Source organism: Drosophila erecta, unplaced genomic scaffold (assembly GCF_003286155.1).
Source record: "Drosophila erecta strain 14021-0224.00,06,07 unplaced genomic scaffold, DereRS2 tig00000021-arrow-pilon, whole genome shotgun sequence".
In the NCBI taxonomy this organism is placed as follows: domain Eukaryota; kingdom Metazoa; phylum Arthropoda; class Insecta; order Diptera; family Drosophilidae; genus Drosophila; species Drosophila erecta.
In genome coordinates, this window is record NW_020825198.1 from 22,083,340 (window position 1) to 22,108,310 (window position 24,971).

At 44.0% G+C, this 24,971-nt stretch overlaps 1 protein-coding gene across 1 annotated transcript in view; it reads left to right on the forward strand.

Annotated features, from left to right (window-relative positions):
• The first annotated feature begins 14,184 nt into the window (after positions 1 to 14,184).
• LOC6543980 (MOXD1 homolog 2) overlaps positions 14,185 to 24,971 on the forward strand; it is a 106,500-nt gene continuing 95,713 nt past the window's right edge. The window contains exon 1 of the mRNA XM_001973685.3: positions 14,185 to 14,895. The gene's annotated coding sequence lies outside the window, so the exon portion shown is untranslated. The remainder of the gene's footprint in view (positions 14,896 to 24,971) is intronic.

The following is a 24,971-nucleotide window of genomic DNA, read 5'->3' on the forward strand; positions in this document are numbered from 1 at the left end:
ATTTGCGCCTCCTTCCCATTTATTTTGCAGGGCTTTTCGTGGGGCTCCTCCTTACTGCTCCTCCGACTGCTCCGACTGCTCCGGCTCTGCATAAAGATTCGCATCGAATGGCGGAGGAGAGCCGCCCATACAGCTTGCAGAAATGCCCCACAAATTTAATTGTAAATACATAAATCGCTTTACGAGCGTTTTTTCGCCGGTGTAATTTTATGTGCTCCACCTTGGGCCCCTTTTTTAGGACTTTTCGCGTGGCAAGCGTTTAAAAAAGGCCAAAAGCTTAAGCCTCGTGCGGTCAACAAAAAGCCGGCCGCAATGGGAAAAATAAATACGGGCTCAGGCTGTTGGTCCTGGATGAAACAGGACCACTAGGACCTCTGCCAGTCCTTTGGGTGCTCCTCTGAAACTCACGCCGGGACGCAGATACACACAAACTGGGCACATAAAAATGCATTAAATAAAATTTGTCATATAAATCTTGCAATTTATATGTTTGTGTTTGTTTACGGGCATGCGGCCTGCAGTAGCCTGAAAAACGTAATTTACAGACCAAAAGTTTTGGAAGTGAGTTGATGTTGATGCTTTGGGGTATATTGGGCATATATTTTTATTCTTAAGTGCATTTTACCAGTTTACAAGACAGAAATCAAATATTTTAAATGTTCTAAATAGTTGGAAATCTTCAAACCATCTTGCAAGTAGTCAAATTCATATGGGCATAGTTGAAATACATGTCCAATTTTTGTAGCATACATTTCTGCGCTGCTGACATTTGGTAATGGGTAACTGGCAATCGCTATATGTTCCAGCACTTATGCACTCTTTTTCGCCTTCGCATGTCATCTGGAGCGAGTTGCCGTATAACTCATTAAGAGCCCTTGTCGCAGGTGCTAATTCGTTAAAATGGAAATCAGAATTTTCCAATTAAACTGCGGATAATAAATTGGCCCAGCCGAAACCATGTATATATGTGCGTAGGTAGAGGTGGAGGCGGTGTACATAGTATGGCCCAAGGATGGGCGGTCCTTTTGGGGTTGGCCGGCGGTATCGGCAGCTTCATCAGCCGCAGCAGCTGGCGGGCCCGGCAGAAAGGAAATAAATTATAAATACGCCGGAAGTTCCAAGTCAGCATGAAAGGGCGAAAGCACACAGACACCCCAATGGACCACTGGACCAGTGGACCACCCACTCCCACCCAAGCCACAGGTTTGCATTTCCGTTAGCTAGCTAATTTGTAAAAAGCTGTTGACCAGCACACAAGAGCTCGCAGCTGAGACTCAACAAGAAGATAAACTATGCTTCCCCCGTATGTGTGTAGTGCTCGTACATAAGCAGATACTTTATCTAATGCCAGACGACGTGTGGAAGTTTAGATGTACGACCACACACACACCCACACACGTACGCAGCCGGCACTTGGAGCTTGGAGTTTCGGGAGGGGGAGTTTCCCTGGCGCGGAGCAGGGAACGGGGCTGGCAATTAGATAAAACAAACGCAATGCTGACAAAGGCAATGCAATTTTGCTTGCCAACCGCAGCAAAAGTTGAAAACATCTCAAATATGGTGGAGTTCAGGCAAGATGTGCACAAGTACAGTAGATGCTCGCATTGAAAGAGTTTCTTTACATACTAGAACAATCACATATATTGAGTGCCATTTTAGTTTTCTGAGCGTTAAACTGTACAGTGTATTGCAGCGTTTTTTAACTTGATTGCACTTACAGAAAAGAGCAGTTCAGCGGCCACTGCTGCCTTTTATGAAGGTAACCCGTTCCACTGTTGGCCAAATGGCTGGTTCCCTTAAGCGCTGATATCTGTGCAACGTGGATACATCTTTGGCGCCCATCCCCAAATCGAGGCCGCAAACCCGAGCCAAAGAAGCGCAACGAGGAGTCAAAACTGCTGCTGCCGCAACTTGAAGTATGCGTGGTCAGAGTGCGTGGCAAGGGTGCAAGGAGGGGGCTATTGTGTGGCAGCAGCAGCTGCAAGAGCAGCTCAACAATTCAATTTAAGATTCGTGCGCAATTTGCGCAGTGCGAGGCGCCAGGGGGCGTGGCCCAGTGCAGTACAGTGGGGCCTGCATGCGTGGGTACGAGCGACTTGAGTTGATTCATATGGCAGACAGCTTGCCCCACTTGGCAGCGAGCATTACGCGGCAATGGGACCGCTTTGCCACCTCCTCATCCGCCGCCCTGTTGCGATGGCATCCGGACTTACGCGTGTTGCGAGCTCAGTAATTGTGAAGCTGGCTCATTTATTTCCCAGCGTATTTTGCTGGTATTTTATTTAGGATGCTACACATTTTGCTGGCAATTTTCGTTTGAGATATTTTCATGGGGGAGGTGAGCATGATGGAAAGAAAACTGAAATATCGCCATGAATCCACAAAAAAGCTGTACTAACTTGGAAATTCATTTACTGGGGAACAGTGATATGCGTTTTCCGATACTCCTCTGCCTTTTTCCATCACAGTTATGCGCCGAACAATTTGGGTTTTCCAGCTTTTCCATTTCTATTAGATAATCTTCATGGTTTCAGAGCCTTTCAAGCCAGATGATGAAATCAGAAAGCTTACGGTTTCCCTTCCCTTTTTAAAGGCTACAAGGTCCTTGCCGACTCCTTTCCACAGGTTTGCTCCGTTACGAGTCCTTTGTGAAGTCCACACAGTTCCGCAGCAAACAAGAGTTATTTGGCTTTCCAATGGTTTAATTAAAACATTGTTACTTCATTGTGAAAATGCGCAAAGTGTAATTATATAACATTTCCCAACCACGCACCCACACTCCTACATAGTTGGACGCCCAGTTAGACGCTGGCAGTGCTAACAAACAAACACAAGTGCAGCAAATGGGACAGACAAAATGTAGTACATGTGTCGACAGGCAGCGGAAAATGCAGAGTTGGGGAATGGGTTCCATTCCGGGGCAGCGGAGTGGAGGAGCAAGTGAAGCCGCTTTGAGCTTTAACGCTTTGTACAGATTTCCATTAGTGGAGTGTGTTTTCCACTGCCCACGTGTGCGTGTGCTGCATGTGTGGGCGCAAATCGCTCGGCTCCGAAAGTTGACACGCACATAGTTATAATAGGTAGAAAATTAAATTAAGCCCAACGGTCTCCGGAAAGCAGGCTACAATATTTGCACGCCAGGAAACGAGACAGCCAGGACACCAGAGATGCGGTAGGAAAAGGGCGCATTGTAAATATCGATATTCCTCAAAAAGGATTCTAAATTGCTATCCAATATTCTTCGATTATTCAATGTATATACATTTGTCCTACGTTTATTAGACTGAAGATCAACGTTTAAAGCCCACAGATAAATTCTTATCGGGGAATCAAATATAATAAATATCAAAATGGGCTCTGATCATTATTAGTTATTCATTATTTTAGTTAAACTCGCTTAGTCGTACGAGCATGTGCATTTCGGCAATCTTTCTTATTGGCCGCATGCCAGGATGAAGAAATACCAACTTCGTAAGCCCAGAATCCTTGTTACACAACCCTGTGAAATGCGTCCTCTTATCGGATTCGGATCACTACGGATTCCCATCACTACCAAATGGTTTCTCTAACAACAGCCACGCCGGCTCCTATTAAGCCTGGTAACCCTTTAATAACTTAATTGAGGTTGACGCTTTAAAGACGTCGACTTTCCCCGGGCGGCGGTTAAGTGAAAGAGACCAGAGATATGTATGAGCAGGAGCAAGGACTAACACACACGCACAGGGCACAGGGCAAAAAGCCAAAAAGCCGAAAAGCCGAAATGCCAAAAGGCTGGAAATAAATTAACTTTTTTGGTGATTTTATGTAAATTGTGAAATGGAAAGCGCCAGCCGTCAGACGTCCTGCCGACCCACTTATATTTATTTAACGATGTGACCCAAATTTATTTCTTCATGTGGAGTGTTTAATTAGACAACTTCCTCCAGTACTCCGCTCCCCGGTCGACATTTAATGGTCCTTACGATTCGGCTTCAGTTTCAGAGGTTTGGCTGGCTTTTCGTCAAGGTCAAATGATATGCGCATTCAAATAAACCCGCCCAGGTCCTTCCACAAAGGTTTTGGGATCTGGGCCTTTGGGGCGGTCTGCGGCTTATCTTTGGGTGTGCTGTGCCAAAATTTACGTACTGTTAAGTAAAGGATTTGTGGTTAATGACGGTCGTCGGTTTGGCCAACGACGGGTTTTTTTCTACCCGCTGCATATGCTTTGTACGCTGGTAAGTTTTCCATGTGGCCACTGGTTTGGGTCTCACTGCGGTGATGGGTTGCTCAGGATGTGGGCAATCAATTTTAGGTGTAATCAAATTTAAATTAAAGTAGTGTCGTTGGCTGAGATTGAAAGGTGCCACTGGGGCAGAAGTGGAACAGAACTCGATATTTTCAAAATGTTTTAAGCATCCTTGTTATTTTGCATTGGCTTTGTCATATCGACAAACATCGATTACTTAAAGTTTCAATCTCTGAACTGCATATTAATTCGATCAATTTCCAGACAAATAGCCGCTTGACTTTCATCTCGGCGAAGGGAATCGAAGACCTGGGATGAGGGGAGCCCAGTCTTTCCACCGCCACTGCTTCCCCCAAAGAGTCAGAAATGCAAATTGTGACATAAGTGGACGGCTTATCAAACTCGCAAATCCTTCGACCAAAACAGATATGAGACTGTGGCAAACCTTGGCAGGACCTCAGCTGTCAGGAATGCCCGACATGCCCTTTGCCGCCCCTCGAGGTTGGAAAACGCCCGGCTAAGCCCTGGCTTAGATGTGTTAGATGTGTTCAACAGCTGCGTTATTTCCATTTTTGCACTCCGCTTTCTTTTTCCCCGCACGCTCCGAGACTATGACAACTTTCAATTTCCATGACCGCCCCCTCATTCGCAATTTCAATTTTCCAAAGCACACGCCGCACCAAAAGGTCCTGGCACGCCCACAAGCTTAAGGCTGGAGAAGTGGCAGAAGTATTCTAATCCAATCGAAGCATTTATCAGCGTAACCGATCGACAAAAGTCGAGAGTTATGCATCAAAGTCACGGGGCGATGAGCTGACTGAGATAGTCCCGTCCCCAGAGCAATTACCCCCTTTTCCGGCCCAATTTTGCTATGTAAATGCTGCACTAAATCAAAACACATTTCCAAGGGCGTGGATAGAGCACACGAGCCGGCAATTTGATGCTGCATTGAGCAGACTTGACAAATCCAAAAAACGAACCCCGAATCACGAATCACGAAGCAACCAACCGACCTTTTATCCCAGGATCATAAAAATATCTCCAACAATTTTTGCAGTAATGGCTAGACATAAAAAATGCGAAGCAAAACGAGTGCAGGAATAGGATGTGTCCATGCGTTTGATCGCCTATCCCGATATCCTGTAGTTGTGCTTTTTCCTTGTATAAATTGGAAACTCAGCTTACCACTTAGTTTAGCTTGACGAAAGAACTTATGCGCTCCAGCTTCTAAGCAGTTGATACATTTGCTCAAGGAAAATTCCGGAAACTAATTACTGCACTTTCCACAGACCAACCCCTTCCCCTCTTCTGCAGACTCCATTGGTCCTCGCCAGATCCTATATACTTCCGATACCGTGTGGCCGGGCCGCGGGTATAATAATAATTTTTCACTTGCGTAACCAATCGATTCATGTGTCCTACCCCTAGCTGGAAATCGGTGCGGAGTGTCAAAGATGAGGCCACACTGATAAAATCCAATCACTATGAAATTTACGCTCCTTTACAGGAAATGAAGCGGAAGAAATGTGCAAAATGTATTGGCGACGCCCGCCCACAGATACCCTTCTTGCTCTGCTCCCGCAGATTTGTCTTTTTGTGCGCGGTTTCTGGGGGCGGCGAATGTTGTATGTTGTGTGTTGGATGGTGGGTGGTGGGTGGTGGGTGGTGGGTGGCTGTTGGCCAGGGCGAACTCCAAGTTATTGCCATTGCAATTCATAAAACAAATTGATATTGCCCTGCCATTACCCACACAAACACTCACACTCACACTCGCACTCGCACACCCAAGCGCCACATCAAATGCCAAACGTCGAACGCCCCCGTGTGGAACCGCAGAAACCCCCGTGGACGGAAGAGAGGGGGGAGGGGTCTAAATTAAATTAAATATTTACTCGCATTTGCATGCGATTTTATTTCCTTTTTCTTCAGTCATTGCTCGCTGAGCAATTTGGCCGGGACATGTTTTGCTTTGATTAGCTTTCGCAGATTGGGGTAATTTGTGTCACAGGCAACGTCAACGCCCCGAAATCCACCGACGACTACGACGACAGCCGGGCTGGAAAAATCTGAGTGCAGCCCCAGAGCACCAATTTTGCCTCGACGCCCCTAATTATATGCAACAGGCACCTGCCCCTCCGTTGGGGCACAGGATCAGACGGCACCAGGCGGTCGTTATCCAACAATTTCGTTCGAAATTAATAAATTGATGGCTGGACGAAAATAAACCTGGCTGGTCATGGCCTGCACTGAAAGAAATCATGCACCTAAACCGCTCACGAAAGCTACGTAATTTCGTTTAATACAATATTGTAAGAAATGCTTACATTGTAAGAATTGTTGTTATATATAACGTAAATATAGTATTCTTAGCAGCATATATGATGACATTGAGCCACATCAATTAAAATTTAAGAAAATGCGTGGTTTTATGGCACAATTTTGTAAATATGTTTCAGTAATTTGTACAGCAGTAAAAACTTTTCACTTATGTTCCTACTTCACTTATTTTGATATAGTGTTTGGTAATTCCTAAGAATATTTCTCCACTTATTTTGAAATAGTGTTTGGTAATTCCTAAGAATATTTCTCCACTTATTTTGATATAGTGTTTGGTAATTCCTTAAAATATTTCTCCACCCTGTGATGTTAAGATACAATATTATGATGATTCTACACATAATAAATATAAAACAAAAAAAGTAATTTTTATTACACAATACAAATATTTGTAAATATTTCTAATCCGACCAAACTTTCCCACATTTTTAGAACCGACAAGAACAGCTACATAGATCGGCGGACAAAAGTGGTTGGTTGGACAGTTGGAATGGCCTGTTTGGATGGCTGGGCTGGTGGCTGGGCTCTTCAAGTTCTGGGTAATCGTGGATCGAATTAATTAGTGGGGCAATTGTAACGGTAGAGTGACTGAGTCACGAGTTTCCGCGGCAATCTAAATGCAATTCATTGACAATCGATTAGTCAAACACTTTCCGCCCCGAGCGCCGCTATCATTAATTATGCCGCGCACCCCTGTCTGGTAGTCCGAAATGCGGAAAGTCGAAGAGCTACCCCCGTGTAGATCCTTGATCTGCGCCACTACCAAAAAATATGTGGCACTTAGCACATTCGCCAGAGTTGTCGCAAATTCGCAAAGTCGCAGTTCGTTCCCACTGCACATCACACATGCTTTCGGGCATTCATCGAGGCTGCGGACAAGGACTCACACTCGGCCGAGTGTCCCTAATAACAGACATTGCCAACCCCTAATTTTCCCTAATTTCTTAACCAATTTCGCCCATTACCACGGCCAAAGGGGCGAGAGCGAGAGCGGGCGACCGGAAGAGCGAGATGGAAGCGCCGGGTCGGGTGTGCAATAAAAATTAAAATCCATGCCCAGGCGAAAGACATAACTCGTTTCCCCGCTACCCACCTCCCCCCTCCTGCTTCCTCGTTCTCCTGCTACCCCTCTCTTTCGCTCGACCACTTGCCATCTCCCTCTGCAGCTGAGTGTCGTGTCTGCCATAATAAAACGCTGTCGCCTCCCTTGAGTGGGCTACACTCGGAGAAAACACCCAGTGCAGATGGCATCCCGATTGCAATAACCAAGAAAAACCGCTCCACAAAAAACAAAAACTATTCGGTTTTGGATTCCTAATTATTCCTCTAAAGTGCAGGAACTTCATTCAAGAAAAACGGAAATTGAGTCGCCTGAGTCATTTCATATTAGTTATTTAACTTAAGTTTGAATTTTAGAATCCTATGGATATCATTCAGCACTACTTACCAGTAAGTTACGTAAAAATCAGGCGACGTAATATTTTTCTGCAAGTGGATTTCTATTTTTCTATTTAGGATCAGGGTATAATGTAAGTAGGCTTACACAGTTTTATTAAGTATAGCCCCAATTACAATTAAATATTACAATTCACTGCCAGGACACCTTGTTTTCGCCAGTGCAGAGCCAGAAGAATGGCCCAGAGAAGAAGCCAAGTGCAGTGTCCGAGCCGGAGGAAGAAAGGATAGCGGGATGGTGGCAGGGGCGCGACGGCGGGGGGCTTAGGTAGCAGCTGTGTGGATGGTTCGTCGTGTTTGTGGCGGATGATTGGCCACACAAACACGCAACTACTGTCAATTATTTGACTGTCATTGACGCACCGACTGACGGACGCAACGCAGGGACTTTGGAGGGGCCGGCCAGGGTGAGGACAGGGGACAGGGGACAGGGGACAGGGGACGGGGTGGGGCGACAGGACTGGCTCGAAAGGGTTGGCTATCTGCGTAGGTAGTTTGTGGCCAACTCCCTTGACATTCGGTCGCATGTTCCGGCCCACAACAAAGTCTGTCTATCGGGCTGCAGTGCCCGACTGGCCATCAAGTCGCTAACCGTCGCCGATGGCCTCGTTCTGGTCGAGGTCCTTGGACCTCATGAACCCCGACCCCGACCACCAGCTCCCCGATCCCCGAGCAACGGTCCTGCTGTGCAGGTATTCCTCACTGACGCAATTGCGACAAATTTAAATGCGGTTTCTTAGTGGTTCTGGCCTGGCAGGAATTATGAGCGACCTCAACGAATTTGTCCTCGTCAACGGTCTCCGCTCCGATATCCTGTACAGGTTTGTTCTGGGGTCAGCTCAGCCGGAGCGGAGCGTGGTGCAATTAGGACTCTGAAATGCAAGGGCGACCAGCCAGAAATAGCTGTTACATTTGAAACCCCTTCGGCGCGTTTCGTGCTTCACTTCATTTTTAGTTCATTTAAATTAAATGCTTAGATGGAATGTTGACTATGAGCAGTGCTAATGGTCACTTGCAAATATTCAAAATAGTCAAATATTTTGGTCCTTCTAATTTGAAAAATATCACAATTATTGCAATCTATGCAGTTAAATATATTTGTTATCTACACATATTATTGATGTAAGTACCACTCAAAAATAATTCTATTTCGATCTATATTAAGAATGTTGACAACTAATTTTACATCTAGGAGATTTTCACTTAATACGATATTTATTAAGTTAGTTAACATTCAATTCTAAAACCTATATTTGAATTTTGAGCGATCAGGAACTGGTAAATGTTACGTGTTTCTACATGTACATTCTACTCTACATTTTGCACATTCTACATGCTCCACATTGTAAGGCGATTTAATGGATATCACAATTGCGACTCACATGTCTGAGTAAAGCGTTTAAATGTATCCTTTTGGGCTTCGTTTTGTTATTTGCCGTTGGTTTGCAGCACGCCGCTGCAATCATCATTAAAACTTATTCAATGGCACACTCCTTCGTTGTGTCCTGGCTTGTCCTGGCTCGTCCTGTTGCGAGCCGATGGCGTCCTTTGTTGGGGTCAGGCATTCCATGGGTAATTCCTGGCGCCTGTTTTGCTTTTGTGCACACAATGATTTTAATAAATTAAATTAAATTTGTACACGTCAAACATGTGTCGCCATCAATGCGACTTAAATTGAGAGCCACGGAGGAGCGGAGTTGCGAGAGTGAGACCCACTGAGGTCCTGCCGAGTCAATAAAAAATTGAGCCAGCCCCTCGCTCCTCCCCTCCTCTGATCAACCGAAACTGAGCAGCGACAACAAAAGTGACCCAAATATTTTGCAAGGACAATGCACTGGAGCACAATGCAAACAAGGAGCGGGAGGGGCGGGTTGGGGTGGCGCGCAGATATGAAGCGAGTCCTGAAAAGGACGAACAAGGACCGCAAGCCGGGGCGGGGGGTGTCTCTGGTCAAGTAAATAAACAAAAGTAATTGCATAAATTTATATAAATTAATGGAAATGCATCATGGAAATTGGACTATCGCCAAATGAAATTTAAGTGCTAAAGTTCCCGACTTTCCGTTTCTCGAGAGAATAAATTCGGCACAATTGTGTTTAAGTGAATGTTTGCATGTCTGAATGTTTGCTTTTTTATGCAGCTGTGGGCTCTTAAATATATACTGTACAACTTTAGTGATTTAAGTGATTTTAAAACGATAATGACCAGCTTATTTTCTAGTTGTAATTCGATGAGTTGTGTTTTATACCACACTTTGATAGATTGTTATGTTGTTTTAAGTTAATGGATAACAAAGTTGGGGAGTTCTCAATAAAAAATTAATAAAAGCATTTCTAGAATTCCATTAAATGGTATATATATATCCAATATATCCACTATCGGAGTCGCAAATCAGACCATCCACCAATGATTGCTGGGCAATCCTGTTCCCAGTGGACGGTGCAACCAGGAAGCCATCTGATTGGCGCGCTCACTCACCTGCAACAGGTAGCAGGTAGATCGTGAGTGAGTGCGAAAGAGAAGGCCAAGAGAAAAGTGCATACAGATCTCTGATGAATGACCCTCACGAGTGAATTAAAAATAGAGAGGGAAGCGCCGGGCTAATGACCCTGGCCTTTAGGGAACACATGAGCGGTGATCTTGTAATATAGTTTTACTATATTGTTGATGCCAACGTAGGGAAATTGAAGACAGTATTGAAGATAATCATCTTTTGATTCTGTGATTTTCGAGATATGCGGGCAGTGCTGGGCTCGGAAATGAAAGAATTCAGTCGGTGATTCGTGAATGTTTCTGGAATCTATAACTACTTGGAAAAACCTCATTTTAACCTGAATGTAACGTAAAAATATCGCGATTTAAAAGAGCTAGGCAATTAATTAATTTAAGATCTTGTTCGCGACCGATAAGAAAAAATGAACCTTTTAATTAAGTGCCGTTTTAGTTTATAAAAAGTCATTCATAAGTCTTAGAACTGGAAGTTCTTCACAAAAGTCTACATAATTCTCCTGATCTGCCCTAATTCAAAAGTTCTAGACTTTATTTCGTTTTTTCTGTCAATTAAGAAATTTTGCTTGCCAAAACAACAGTAACATGTGTTTAACCCGTCGGGGGTATTAACTTATCTCATTGCGCACCCTTTGACCAATGGACCATAGTCACGACACTAATCCCGATACAGTGGTAAAAAATGGGGCTTTCAATCTATGTATATCTGGGATCCCGGGGCCATCAACTGATTGATTGACAAGCCATTTACATTAACTTTGACGAGCGGGCGATGGAACCAATTAAAGCCAACCATAAACTGTCAACGTTTTTCTACGAGTGTGTCAAAGGTCAGCGGACAACGAGAAGAACAAAAACAACAGTCAGTGGCAGGAGGGCAAAAACAACAATGCTGTCAGCTAATTAAAAATGCACATAAAATGTAAAACAAACAACGAGGAAACTAATGACTGCAAAATCAATACATGAAAAAGTGCGGATAAGGTGAGACAAAAAATAAATACAAATAAATAACTGAAAATAATTAATAATTTAAGAGCTCAAGCGCTCGCTGTCAGAAAAAATGGTGAATGAAAAAGCTGACATAAATAAATTAAGGCGAAATGAATTCAAAATGCAGCGGGTAAATAAATAATAAATTACATCACATTTAGTTAATAAAAAACCCAATTAAGGTCTCGAAAGATGCGCCAAAAGAAAAGTCTATTTTTCGGACGTCAAGTACGAAATCGGAAGAGCGAGCTTCCGACGATCCCATGAATGAATGAATGTCATGAAGTCAACTAGGAAAAAGCACATAACACTCATTTATTAATGTACCAATTCAGCAGCCACCCACTGGAATGCCCCTCCACCATATCCCACATCCCCGGCAGAGCGGCCGAGAGAGACGAATGGCGAGAGAGAGCGGGAAATTCGAAGGAAAATGAGTTGCGAATGTAGGTGTGTAAACACAACAGAGTGTGGCCAAAGAGAGCGAATCGCGGTTGAAATATTTGGAAATTAATGGTTTGTTTTCTAGAATTTTGAGTTGTTATCCTTCAAGCCTATAAAAAAAAATAATGTATCCATAGGAAAATATTCACAGGCGATTGCTGTTGGCGTTCCTGGCTAATAGGAAGCACCAGCACCTAATACGAATGCATTGATCACAAAATCATTTCATTGCAGCACTTTTTCTCAGAGTGTAAAATTTAGTTCTTTTCGACACGTAAACGTTTTGAACTCTGTAATAAATTCTTTCGCATGCCATGCGCATGCATGTGCTCTCCCGTTTGAATTTGGTTGAATTGGGCTCTCAGTGGTGACATTGAAATCTTGTCTGTCAACAGAAATGCAGAAGACCTTCCACTATGGGAAATTTGGCCACTTTTTCCTGCCCAAACCCATTTTCTGAAGGTCGGAAGATTGATATATCATTAAATGTACGCATTCATAATAGATAAAGCAAAATCATTCTTTGACAATGACTTATGTAACTTGCAACATGGATTCAAAAGAGTCCAGCATAGTCCATTAATGAAATGTACTCCATGTTGCAGCTTATTTAATTAATTTAATACAAATTTATTATTTTGGGAGAAATGTCCAAATTCAGAGCAATAGTGTGCTAAAAAAGGAGATAAACAAAGTGATTGCTGAATTTTACAACTTTTATTCTTATTATTGCAGTTAACTGTTGTAAAATTATTTAATACACAAACAATATAACCAAATCACTACAAATCACGCCTACACTTTTTGGTTTTTTCGGACTCGCATAGATATGGTCTCCGTTCTGGAGATATTAATTTTGGTCAGAAAAGTGGTCAAATTTCCCATTGTGCGGGGCCCGATAACAGAGCAGTTTCCCATAATGTTAATGGCCGACTGAATTGAAACTTGTTTCCACTAACAGAGTTGACAGAATTGTGCGGTTGACAATGAAATGCAGGCAATTTTAGGGCTTCGGCTCCATTAATCTTTTGCTAATGTATGAGGTACCTAAATGACCGCCCACAGGTGGAGTGCATCGAGTCTTTTTTCCAATTGTAAAGAACCCTTTCATGGTGGGGCAACTGCAAAGGAACTTCTAAAATGGATTCAATCCTAAGCATAAAAAAGCACAAATTACTTAACAATTCAACTAATTCGCGTATTCAGTAAATAGATTATTCAATTATAAAATATTAAAATTCGATGTTACTGATAACGATTTCTGTAAGCAGATGCTATTCAATCAATTAACAGTGTGTCTTTACAGTGCCTTTGTTTACATGTTAACCTAGGGCAAGAAACACGTCGCAGGCTGTAAATGGTGTTGTTTCGCTTTCACAGATGCTGTGAAACGAGATGTTCCGCTAATGTTAATGGGCCTGTTAAACGGTTGAATGTGTGTGCCGACTATTAACGTGTTTACTTGCGGAATAAGTTCCCGTGGGGCGATAACTAATTTTACGTGTTCCGAATGGGACTTAAGCCTAATATATTTACCTTGTATTAGGTACATTACCGACCCTTTATGATTCCGGAAAGTATTCTGCCATTAGGTTTGCTCCCACACACATAATTTTGTATTTGATTTTAAACATGTCATGTCTTGTCGAATCCTGAGAGTTGTTTTATTGCAGTTTGATTCAAAAATGCTACACGCACCGTGGTTTTCCAGAGTTCGATTGAAAAGTAAACCGCGTTACAGCAACGAAACTTGGACTTATCACAAGTCCATCGATGACTTCATTAGCCATAAAGTTTTTTCATTTCCTGAATGACTATTCATATGTGGCATACTAAGCAGCAGCCGAAAAGTATAATTAATAAAGCTCAGGGCGGGCCACACCCCCTTCCGGCGACCGAATACAAGTGCCTTGTGTAATGTTAATTTGCATGGCGCGCGGCACAAAAATGTTGTGTACATTGCGGTAATTAGGCTACGTGCGTGGCATTTGAACCTATTCAATTGCCGTCTGGCATTTCAATTGCGCGTAACAGATGCACCTGCCGCTGTTGGGAAAGCCCTGTTAGCACTTCCATCAACAGCAACAACAGCAGAGAGGGTGTTTTGAGTCTGCAGAATGTAAACGCTTACAGAGGCGCTCTCTGCGCAACAGCAGAGAGCGGCTCTCTCTCTCTTTGTTTTTCTGCCGACGTGACGTAGCCAGGTGGCCGTCGAACGCGAACCAGTTACTTCCGAAGTTTCAAAGCGAGCGGTACACGGGCGGACGATTCGCTCGAGAAGCGAAACGAGTCAGCATTTTTAGCACGTCACGACGAGGCAAGCAAAATCTCAAAAGAAAACACGAAAAGGCGAGGCTGTGCGTGAAACATTGTGCAGCGTTGCGAGTGCTTCTATTCAAAGCACCCAGTGAAAATATGTAAATAAAACGTTGTAAGCGACAGAATAAGCCCGGTTTCACAGTGCGCCACATTCATATGCAAATCGGAATCGGTGCCGCAAACTAAGCAGCACATAATTTGCGAATTAAATCAAAACACACGTCGCTCCGTCTCGCTCTTTTGAGCCGGCATCCTGGCAGCAACAACAATTGCAGGACATTAAACGGACGCCTGGTTGAACGTTACGCGACGCGAACCGTTAACCGTTACGCTTCCGCTTTACGGCTTACGTAGCTCGCGCACGGGTGTGTGTGTGTTTTGCGGACTTAACAATTGGCAAGGGGGCGGATGAGAAACGCGATGCCGCCCACGTAATGTGTGCCGAAATTTAAATTGCAATCTATGTGTACGACTGTGTACGACTGTGTGCCGGTGTGTGTGTGTGTGGATAACGATTAACATAAACGTAAACAAAAGGATTAGACGTTACGTTGTCGGGATTACGCCAGCAGTAGTGACAGACTTTTTCCGATAGCTCCAGCTTCCATTCTCAGGTGAGTTTCGTAAATGATGTATTACCTGAGAGGCATGCGATGTGTGGTGAGGGCGAGGCGGGGATCCTGCGGCGGCACTTGTGGTTGCTGTGTGTGGCATGTTAAGTGCAATCCATTATACAGATATGTGCCTTGCACATGCAGGTTCGCTCTGCTCTCCCCCTAGCCTCTCGCCTTCTTTATTGCCCTGTCCCTTTCTCCGTTCTGTCCCGTTCGGTTCTGTTCTGTCCTGTCCTGTTTTTGATTCTGTTTCTGAGCTTGCCTTGTGTGTGTTTTCGGTTACCACAAAACTTGGCCTGCGCAAGTGTGTGTGATCTCCGGAAAGAGGGGGAGTGGAGGGGAGCCCCTTAATGCATCCATCAACTTCATTGGAATGCCATTCAATCAGCATTTTCCTTTTTTCTTAGAGTTTTTGCCGTTTTGCATTCTGTAGTTGTGCCACAAAAGAAAATGGGAAAAGTGCCCCACTAAGAGCGGGAAAACTGCTGCAGGTGCAACACTCAAAAGGAGCATCATTTCGGTCGTTCTTCTATAACTTATATATTTTGCAAATGCATAAATTCGCTGTTAAGGAATCTGTAGAGACTGATTTTGGTTGAGTGGATACAATGGGAATATACAAAATATTTAAACTCTTTAATTATCTAACAAGAAGGCATTGAAAATAAAAAGCGAAGTTTTTATTGAGGGCTTAAAAGTAGTGATATTTTAGTGATCAGCTCAGCTCAGTTAGTAAATTTGTGTTCAAGGGGTGATAAATCTATTAACGGACATATAAAAGTAAGGTTCTAGCAAGCAATTACGCTCATACATTTTACTACCACTAACCCCTATAATTTAAAATGGCCATGTTTTGGATGGCGAATCGTTTGTTTCCGGACAGAAGTTTCACTATTCTAGTTCGACTGCCGAGAAGTGCTCAACTTATGGAATATGGAAATTATAAAGATAAAGTTTTTGTTGTGCTCGGCTGGCAGCAGGAATGAAATTGAACATATTCGTTAGCCCAGTTCCGATGGTAAGACGGGTTGGGGCGCCACAAGTTTTGATTCAGGGAAAGTTTCCGAGACAAGAATATGATAGCTTAATTGGAATTGCCGAATGCAGGCGAGCGCCGAATGCAACCAGAGAGAAAAGAGCGAGAAACGGAACGCAGAGAGGGTAATTAAAAGTTTTGTCGGGATACTGTGGCCAATGTCGAAGGTCCCCGACGGCACAAAATTGAATACAATGGTGTACACTGTGCAGTCCATTTACCGAAGGGCTTTCCGGCTTAGCCAATAGTTTCCCTTTCAATAGCCGTGCCTTGCCTAGGCGGCCCACCCCTATGCGATCCCATTCTGATCTGGAGTCGGAATGCCACAATTGATTGATTCGATGCCATTCGATGCCTAATGAACAGCAATAAAAATTCATTTGGGCTACTTACGACCGCCACTTCAGCGCTCAGCCCAGTCCACTCCGCTTCTCCGCCACCTCGGGCCATTTTCAATTGGACTTTTTTAATTACCAGCAAAACATTAAGAATTTTATTCCCGCTATATTGAAATATCGTATGCCGGGTATTCCCCGGCGCTTGTCATAAATATTTTAGCAGGTTCCCGCGCTCCAAACAGAGCAACACAAATATTTTAACCATAAAAATTGGCAGCCCGGCGGGAATCGGCAAAAAATCCTTTTTCATTGCGCTCCATATACATACGTATACATATGTATGTGTGTGCACAGGACGAGCGAGGTGTATGAAAAGATACAACAGTGGCAGTAAAGAAAAACGCATTTTCCAAAATATTTACACAGCAAAAAGGAACAACGGCAGCGCCGGTGGAGAAAACTAGAAAAAGACCAGAAGAGGCACAAATAAAACCCAAATAAAATATGAAACAGGGGGCGTTCGGCGGGCGGGAGGAGCTATTTTATTTTTCGGCTACAATTTTTGTCGCCCGGCGTTGTCCTCTGTGGGGGTGACTATGGTGTATCTGTATCTGGGCGCGCTGCAGTAAATAAATATACGCGTATCTCTGATGGGGATTTATGGCAATGAGAGCCTCGGTCCGGGCGCAGCTCCTCTTGCTCTGCCGCTGGCCTAGGACTTAAATAAATGATAGATTGAAATTTATATAGCCTATGGGCCCCGGGAGCGGGCGCTCCCCGCTCGTTTCCCAGTTCATATTGCACATTTTAGACACTGCTCAATGGGTTTTGATTTGCTCTCGGGCGACGGCCTACTAAAATCGGCGGCACATAAATTGACTAGGTAACTAAATCTATGATGTATCTATTTTCGCACCCGAAATTTCAAAGCAATTTCCATGTTGGTTAACATTTGCCACCATGGGTGGCCCGAAAAGTGCTCGAAACGCGGCGGGGAAAGTGAAAAATGTACCATGCTATTTCAGGGATTTATTTGCCGGAATTCGGTTGCCAGTCAAGAGGAATTTGGCCCAGAGATATTGTAATTCTTATGAAAATATTTCAATTCCTGTTTGCCATGTTTGTAAACAGTTGCATTGATATGAAAATCACTTTCAAATCGCATTTAAATGGTTGGGGCTCACCTGAGTGAAGCATCTGCGCTTCGATGATAGAACGCTTTGTTTGCCTTGCATTTTCATTGATACATATTTACACAATTTCCAACGAAGTTTCATAATTAATTTTTGTGCTCTGCTTTTCTATGCCCAAGCCAGAGGCTTTTTATGCGCCTCTTTCCAACCGCACATTCAAAATGCAATAACAAAAGTTGAACAGGAAAGCGGCAATATGTTTGTTTTTCCAATATTAAAACTTTGCCAAAGGGGGGCTGGAAAAATGCGATGCAATTTATATGAGCCAATTGGTCAAAGCAGCAAAACTGCAGAAATTGCAACAACTGCTACTTCAATGGGATATTTCGGCTGTGGAAATGCAATTTAAATTTGTGTGTTCAGGTAAAATTAATATTAATTTTAATGAAAAGCAGTTTCAAACTGTATCCCAGCCGAGTACAAAAAGGATTGTTAATATGTAATACCCAGAGGAAATCCAAGGCCAGAGATGCGATAAAATCACAACCAAACTGAGGCCAACGAGAATTTGAATTGTGAATGGCAAGGCCCAGAGCTGAAATAACTTTATTTGCAAAAATGGGAATACAAATGGGAATTGAAGTTTGAAGAATAGGAGACGAACAGATAAAATGGACTGGCAGAGAAGTATGCAACAGTTGAATAGCCTCCTCGAAATTAAATTTTAGCTAGCAATTCACTCGGCCATTTATTACTTTTTAAGTGCGCTTTAAAGCCAGTCTGTCTCCCAAGTGCTTTAGACTATGGATTATTTTCTGGCTTCTGCGAGCTTTTCCAATTTCCCTGCAATTTTCCAGAGGTAACCGCAAGCCAGAACGTCTCCCCCTTTAAAATAAATTCGCCCTAAATGGTTTCTCTGCTTATTTTCTTCTCAAAGCTGCACATGAGCTCTGTCTGCTGACTGTAAAATTAATTTCATATGGCAAATGGATAAGAAAAATGTTTTGCCACACAATCTATGAGAATTTTAGCCCAGCATAGCAGAGCGAGCGTCAGGGGAGCGGGGAGATGCCAAAAATGCTAAATAAGATGGCTCACATATCTAAAACCCCAAAGAAGCTTCAATAAATAAATACGTGTGTGTGCCCTAGTGCGGACTCCCCGCATCCGGATTCCTGGGGAGTCTGGTTTAATTTTGGGAAAGCGCACTCAAATGTTAATTTCATTTCCCGTTCGCCTTTTGTCTGCATTTCTGTGGGCCCCGACTCAGACGCAGCCTCCGCCTGCTTCTGTCTCACTCTCATATGTTTAAAAAAAGATGATATTCGTATTTAATTTCAATTTCAAAGGATTTTCCATGTATTTATTCAAGGACTTTATCTTAGGCATAAATTACGGGCCAACGAACGAGCGAGCGAGCGAGCGAACGGGTGCGGGCACTCCACTTGGCTTTCCGTCTGCCTCTGGCTTTCACCTACTTTCTAGCGGGGCCCGAAAGGTAGCCACCCCACCCCACTCACCCCACACACGCACGCTCTATCGTCCTGGCTCTGCTGGATCCAGGATCCCCTCTGGATCCCAGGACAAACATTGTCTGGCCTGAGCTGAGGCTCAGGATGAGGCTGGAGCTGGAGCTGGTGCTGGAGCTGGAGCGGCTTCTGCCGCCTGTGTTTGCCAAACTGTGGCTTCCAGGTTATCTGTCTCACTCCCCGCATCGACCGTCCTTCTGCCGTTGTTGGCGACGTCGTGTGCATTTGGTTTTCATTTACATATGAAGCTCCTTAATAATCCTTTTGTGCACAGGACACAGGCGGAGAAGCGAGAGCCGGGAACCACGTGCACACAATTCGTGTTGCGTGCGCATAAGGAAATGTTTAAATATATGCAAATCTAGTTAAGTGTAATCATTTAGCATAAGAAAAAGTGGCCCTCCTGCTACCAGTTCCCTAAGTAAAAGGCATCCTTTTAAAAAACGTGGCTGTGGAATTTATAATTTAAATGTGTTTAACGCACAAAAAGGAAGTTATTAACAAAAGGCAAGCGACAATAAAGTTATAAATGGTTCATTCCTTAACCTCCAATTAGGAAAAATGTCACTTAATACGAAAAGAATGAAGTTCACACTTTCAGGTTTACCTAAGGGCAGTCTAAAAACGTACAGAGCCGTTTTTGTTTACTTACGTATCAATTGTACATTCTGGCTGAAGGATTGCTTCTGATTGTAAAGATTAATAAAGTATGCTAGTTGTTAACCTGTTCTTATTAAAAATGCACGCATTCAATTGAGTGCCCCTGCTAAAAGCGCATTCAGACAGAAAGCTCCGTACGCATCGCATTACCGAGAGTATAAAATAATAAAATTGCAAAAGAAAGGCGAAAAAATCCATTAACGCTTTGTGGAATTGCATTTAAGCCGCCAGCCCCTTAAAGCTCGCCCGCATATCCATATAAGACCCCATCCGGAGCTGCGACTGAGACTAACGAGCGGCGTTAGTTTAATTTCTAGAGCAACATTCCAGCTCAGGAATACGGAAAAAATCATACATAATGAATGCAAATGCTTTTGCGCTCATAATTTTATCATCATCATCACCATCCACGGCCGGATGATGAGAAATCCTTGTGATCATCAGGGAGTCTAGGCTCTCTTTCGCTCTTTTCCTGTCTCCCTCTGCGGTTTGGCAGCCAGGACGTTTCGTGTGTCTGCAGCGGATATGAGCCAGTGGCATCACAAACAGGCCACCAGGGGGGTCGGGGCCACCAAGTTGGTTGCCTATTTTCAAAAACACGGCATAAGGATAACAACCTCTTAACCCAGTTTGCGAGTGCGAATGCGAATGCGATTGCAGGCAGCGAAGTTGGTCACAGATACACAGACATGGCTACAGGGATGCCCAGTTACTCAGTTACTGGGATACTGAGATACACGGATACTCAGAAGCAAGACTGCCGAGGCAGCGGCAACTGACAGAGGCGTATCCTTGTGCATGTCCTGGGCTACCCATTTTAAATTGAACTGTGCGCATTTAAGCGTGAACTGACAGCTTGGAAAATCGAAAGCAAAAATAAATTGTCTAGTGAACTTGGTGGGCCACACAGCTGAGCTGATGGTAGCCTTCGGGCTTAGTGTCAGCCGGCGGGTGGCAGGAAATGGGCGGGCCAAAAGGACACTGGCAGGAAATGGCTCTCGGGCCGTAGAGTGTGTGTCTGCGTGCGTCTGTCTCTGGCTATTAATTGAAATTCGTTGTGCTTAAAGCCTGTGCCTCGGCAAGCTAGAAAGTTTTAAAAGCTCGCCAGGACATCGTAGGCCTTGAAGGACATTACCGGCAGCAGGGCAGGCTGCAAGGATACTTGTCGCCTCAGAAAGCAGCCACTCCTACAGCACGGGCGACCCTCTCAAATGGCATTTGCATATATATCATCTCGTATATCCTTTTTGTCCGAGCCCGGGCTTTGCACGGTGTGTTAAAAACTTTGTCCCCTCCTGCCCGAGATTTGCATAGACCGTGCATAAGTTCTTTGCCTGTGTGCGAGTGCTCATATATCAGTCAGACCGTGGTAGGTTCGTCCCGTCCGGTCCTCCTAGAAAAACTGATTCCGATAACCGGTTTTGGTTCTAGGGTTACGGCTACCCTTGTGCTCCTTGTTAGAGAGGTAAACAAATCTGAAACTAATCCTTCGCAGCCAACTGGCAATTGTAAATGAATTCGGATTGCTGGGCTTGTTTGGATTGAATGCAATCCCTGACGGGTGGACCCGTTTTTAATTAAGAAATTTCGGGAACAAAGTTAATGAAGCATGAATCGAGGTTGGAAAGGGTTCGGCAACCGATGTATTACAATTAACGTATCTCGAAATAATAGCTTGAATAGAACCCTAACTCACATGCATGCGTATAAAATCTAAACATTATTATATTATTGGGTTCACTTTTACGTTTTTGCGGTTAATTTAAGATACAGAAAGTGCGACTTTTAATACATAAAACCTAAAGGTAAGACTTCTTACAATTTGGAGTTTGACATGCACGTATCTGGAGCTGTTGCAATTGCTACTGCCGTAATGGTGGAAAACGCACTTGCCGCGTCAGCAATAAAATCGAAAAGTTGCCGATGCTCACCTGGTGCTGAAGCTCCTCGCCCACCTGCAGCTGGGCTGCAGAACTGGAGTTGGGAAGGGGTTCATCCGGATAGTTTGGGCAACTTTTGCCTCCGCAGGGGATCCTGCCTCCTCGTGGAGAAACTTTTCCACAATGCCTTTTTACATATTGAGTCCTCTCGGCTGCCGCTCCCTTATGGTTTCTCTTTCCTTTGCATGCCCGCTACTTTTGCTTTTGCTACTTAAAGTTTGCTTTTTGTCTTTGAGTATGAAGATATATGCACAACTCCTACCTCCGCCCTATCCAAACCCGCTCCCTCTGGTGCCCAGCCATACTTCGTCTTGGGCTCTTTTGCCATCCAAGTTGTGAGCAAATTAATTGAACGCAAAGAAATTCAGAAGGTAAACAGAAGAGAGAAAGGAGGTGGAGCGCGATGACGCCGAAACTTCTTCGTTATCCCGAATCTCGTCCCTATCCCGATCCTATCCCGGTGGATATCCCGGCCAAATGCTGCTAGCTTGTTAAATTTAAAACGCTTACCAGTCTGCAATGCTCTGGCACCTGGGGAAAACCTAAGTGAGGCAAATAGAAACGGCTCCACTGACCTCAGAGACAAGAGGTTACGACTGGGGAATGCTCTTGATCTTTAAAGTTTATAATTGGACAATATCACAGGTACTGCAGTTAAAGAGCAAATTGCAAACATTGATTGCTTATGCTGAAAGGAATGGAATTTATTTCCTTTGTAGTACGTTTATAATAAACTAGCTCTATTTTAACGCTTATCTATGTAACGTTAGTACGACCAAGACCTACCTATTCTTTAGTTTTTCAACACCTAACTTATATACTCATTTGCTACCCCCTGTAATAGTCTGTGGCATAAAAAAATGCAGGGAAACGTTTCAAAGTTTTTCTCACTCATTTTTTACACGCAGTCCTTGGGCTTCTGGTGCGAATCCCCTCGATCCCCTCTCGGCTGCCTCCCCTCTCCCTATCTCTCTCTTTCCCTCTCTTTCGGTCCCTATCTGCAGGTCTCTTTCTCCGGCGGCCTGCTAATCCAGGACAATAAGTGTTTGTCGTTGGGATTTAGACAATTATTCACGTTAAGTTGACGTCTGAGATGGGGAGCCCAGGCAACTGACAGTTGCGATTCGCCGGGCTCCGCTTCCTTCGTTTCCTCCGCGTCCTCCTCCTCCTCCTTCTTATCCACATCCTCTTCGCTCCTAGTCCCAGTCTGGCCACCTCACGCGCTCCTGGACCCCTCGTCTTTGGAAACTTCTGACGGCGAGTCTGCACAGTTTTGTATATTCCTCAACGTTTCAATTTGTACCGGTCTGGATTTTGGCCCGCTTATTTTTGGTTCTCTTTCCGAGGATTTGGCTCACGCAACATTTTGTATTATAAGCGCATTTGGGTTTTAAGGTGTCAGCAGCGAGCGAGTCGCGTTGATATGTCATCTGGAAATAATTTTTATTTATTCGTTCGTTGCCATCGCTAAGCCGTCTCGCAATTTTACGATGACATTTCTGCCTCTTCGAGGGATTTGCGTTTGCCAAATTTGCAATATACATTTTTCATACTTGTGCACGAGGGCGGAAGGCAGAGTCAGAAGGCAGGAGGCGTTCTCCTTCTGCACCCACTCACAGCGCTTTATTTGATTTCGTCGCCACAATAAAAAACAGAGTCGAACTCGCACGGAGTTCGGTTCGATGTCTCCGGGCAGCTTTTTACGCACTCTATGAAGTGACCCGCGATCCGCACGCTCCTCACATGCGGCCGGAGTCTGGAACTCTGGAACTCCGGAGCCCCCGTCCTGGTCACGTACGGAACATAAAAGTATTTACAAATAATATTTCCATATGGTAAGACGTGACAAAGACTCAAATTAGCGATGGAACGTTTATCTTCGACTGGTGGGTTGCTGGCAAGAAGGTCTCAGCACCGCGGCAGCTGGCCATATAAAAGTCCGGCCATAAACAAACATCGGGAAAATATCGTCGTAAACATCCAATTTATATATGTATATAAATATCGGAGAGCTTAAAGATATTTTCCCCTACTTTGTTCCATAATTTTAATGCCCCGAATGTGAACCTTTTTTTGTGCCAATCAAAGCTGGGGGTGAGTGTTTAGGCCATTAATTTAATTTTATGTTGGATTTTGTGTGCACTTTTTACGTTTCCACCTTTTTTCATAGTGGATTGCTGTTGCCGTCGCTGGCTCGCCATTGGAAATGATTTTGTTTGGCACTTTTAATGGCTGCATTTGGCGGCAAAGTTTTTTGTGTGCCTCGCAACTTTAATGACCCAAATTGATGCAGGATTTGGTTCGGGGCACTTTTATTGTACGGACCGGATTCTGGGCTTGATATTTTGAAACGAAAGTAAATCTGCAATTTATTCTTAACACTAAGTGGGAAGCCTTGAAGGACGTTTAGGGTCTTAATGGATCGTGTTTAGCAACCTCAGCCCTCCAACTTATTCATCAACCATCTGGAGAGCCAGATTGGAAGAAAACCAGCGTCCATTCAAAGTGGTGGCATCATTAACCCGCATTTATGATCCTCACATCGTTAAGCCAACGCCAAAGACCAGTTCGAAGCACCTTCTACGCCACTCCAGTTTTATGCACCTATTAATGTCTACGACTAGCAGAAGTTTCGCCACGAAGAACCTCCGGTTTCAACCTCTGAAAACACTTTTAATTGCTTGAACTTATTAAACAGCTGCCACTGCAGCTTGCTACAAAACCCCTCTACCAAGTTGTACCCCCAGCTGCAGTACTAACTTTCTGTATTTGCCTCATATCCTTAAAAAAATATATATGTATATATATACTTTACCCCGGCTGCATAGACAAAGACCTAAGACTTGGCTTAAGGTCAGCAACTTTTATTTCTTGGCCAACACTTGCACATCCCATGTCTGAAGTGGCTGCTCCATCCCCATCCTCGAGCCACCGACTATCCTCATCCTCGTCCGTATGCTTATCTTTTTGCTCCTCTTGCTTTCTGGATTTTTCCGACGACGCTGGTGTGGTGTTGTGCCCATTTTATTGTTCTTGGCCTGGCCAACACCAGAGTCCTCGACACGGCTGCATTTTGGCATTTTGCAGCGGTCGTTTTATTTTCGTATCTTTTTTATTTTGAAGTTTAATGCCAGAGTCGTGCCTCATATTTCGACGATGGAATACAATAGACGACGGAGCAACAACAGCGGCAGCAGGCGTGCCGAGGGGGCGGAGGTGTTTTCTGGTATTCGTTGTTACTGTTTTCCATACCCTGGCTTGGGGTACTTTGATTTGAGCCAAAAAAATCCGAACTCTAATTAATGGCGATGACTATAGTATTATTTTCACTGCCTCTGCCCCTAAAAGTTTACCATTTTTAATTATTTTTATTAATTAATATTTATATTTGTTTTAGTTTAAACGAAGCAAGTGTATATGTATTCTTGTATTCATGATTT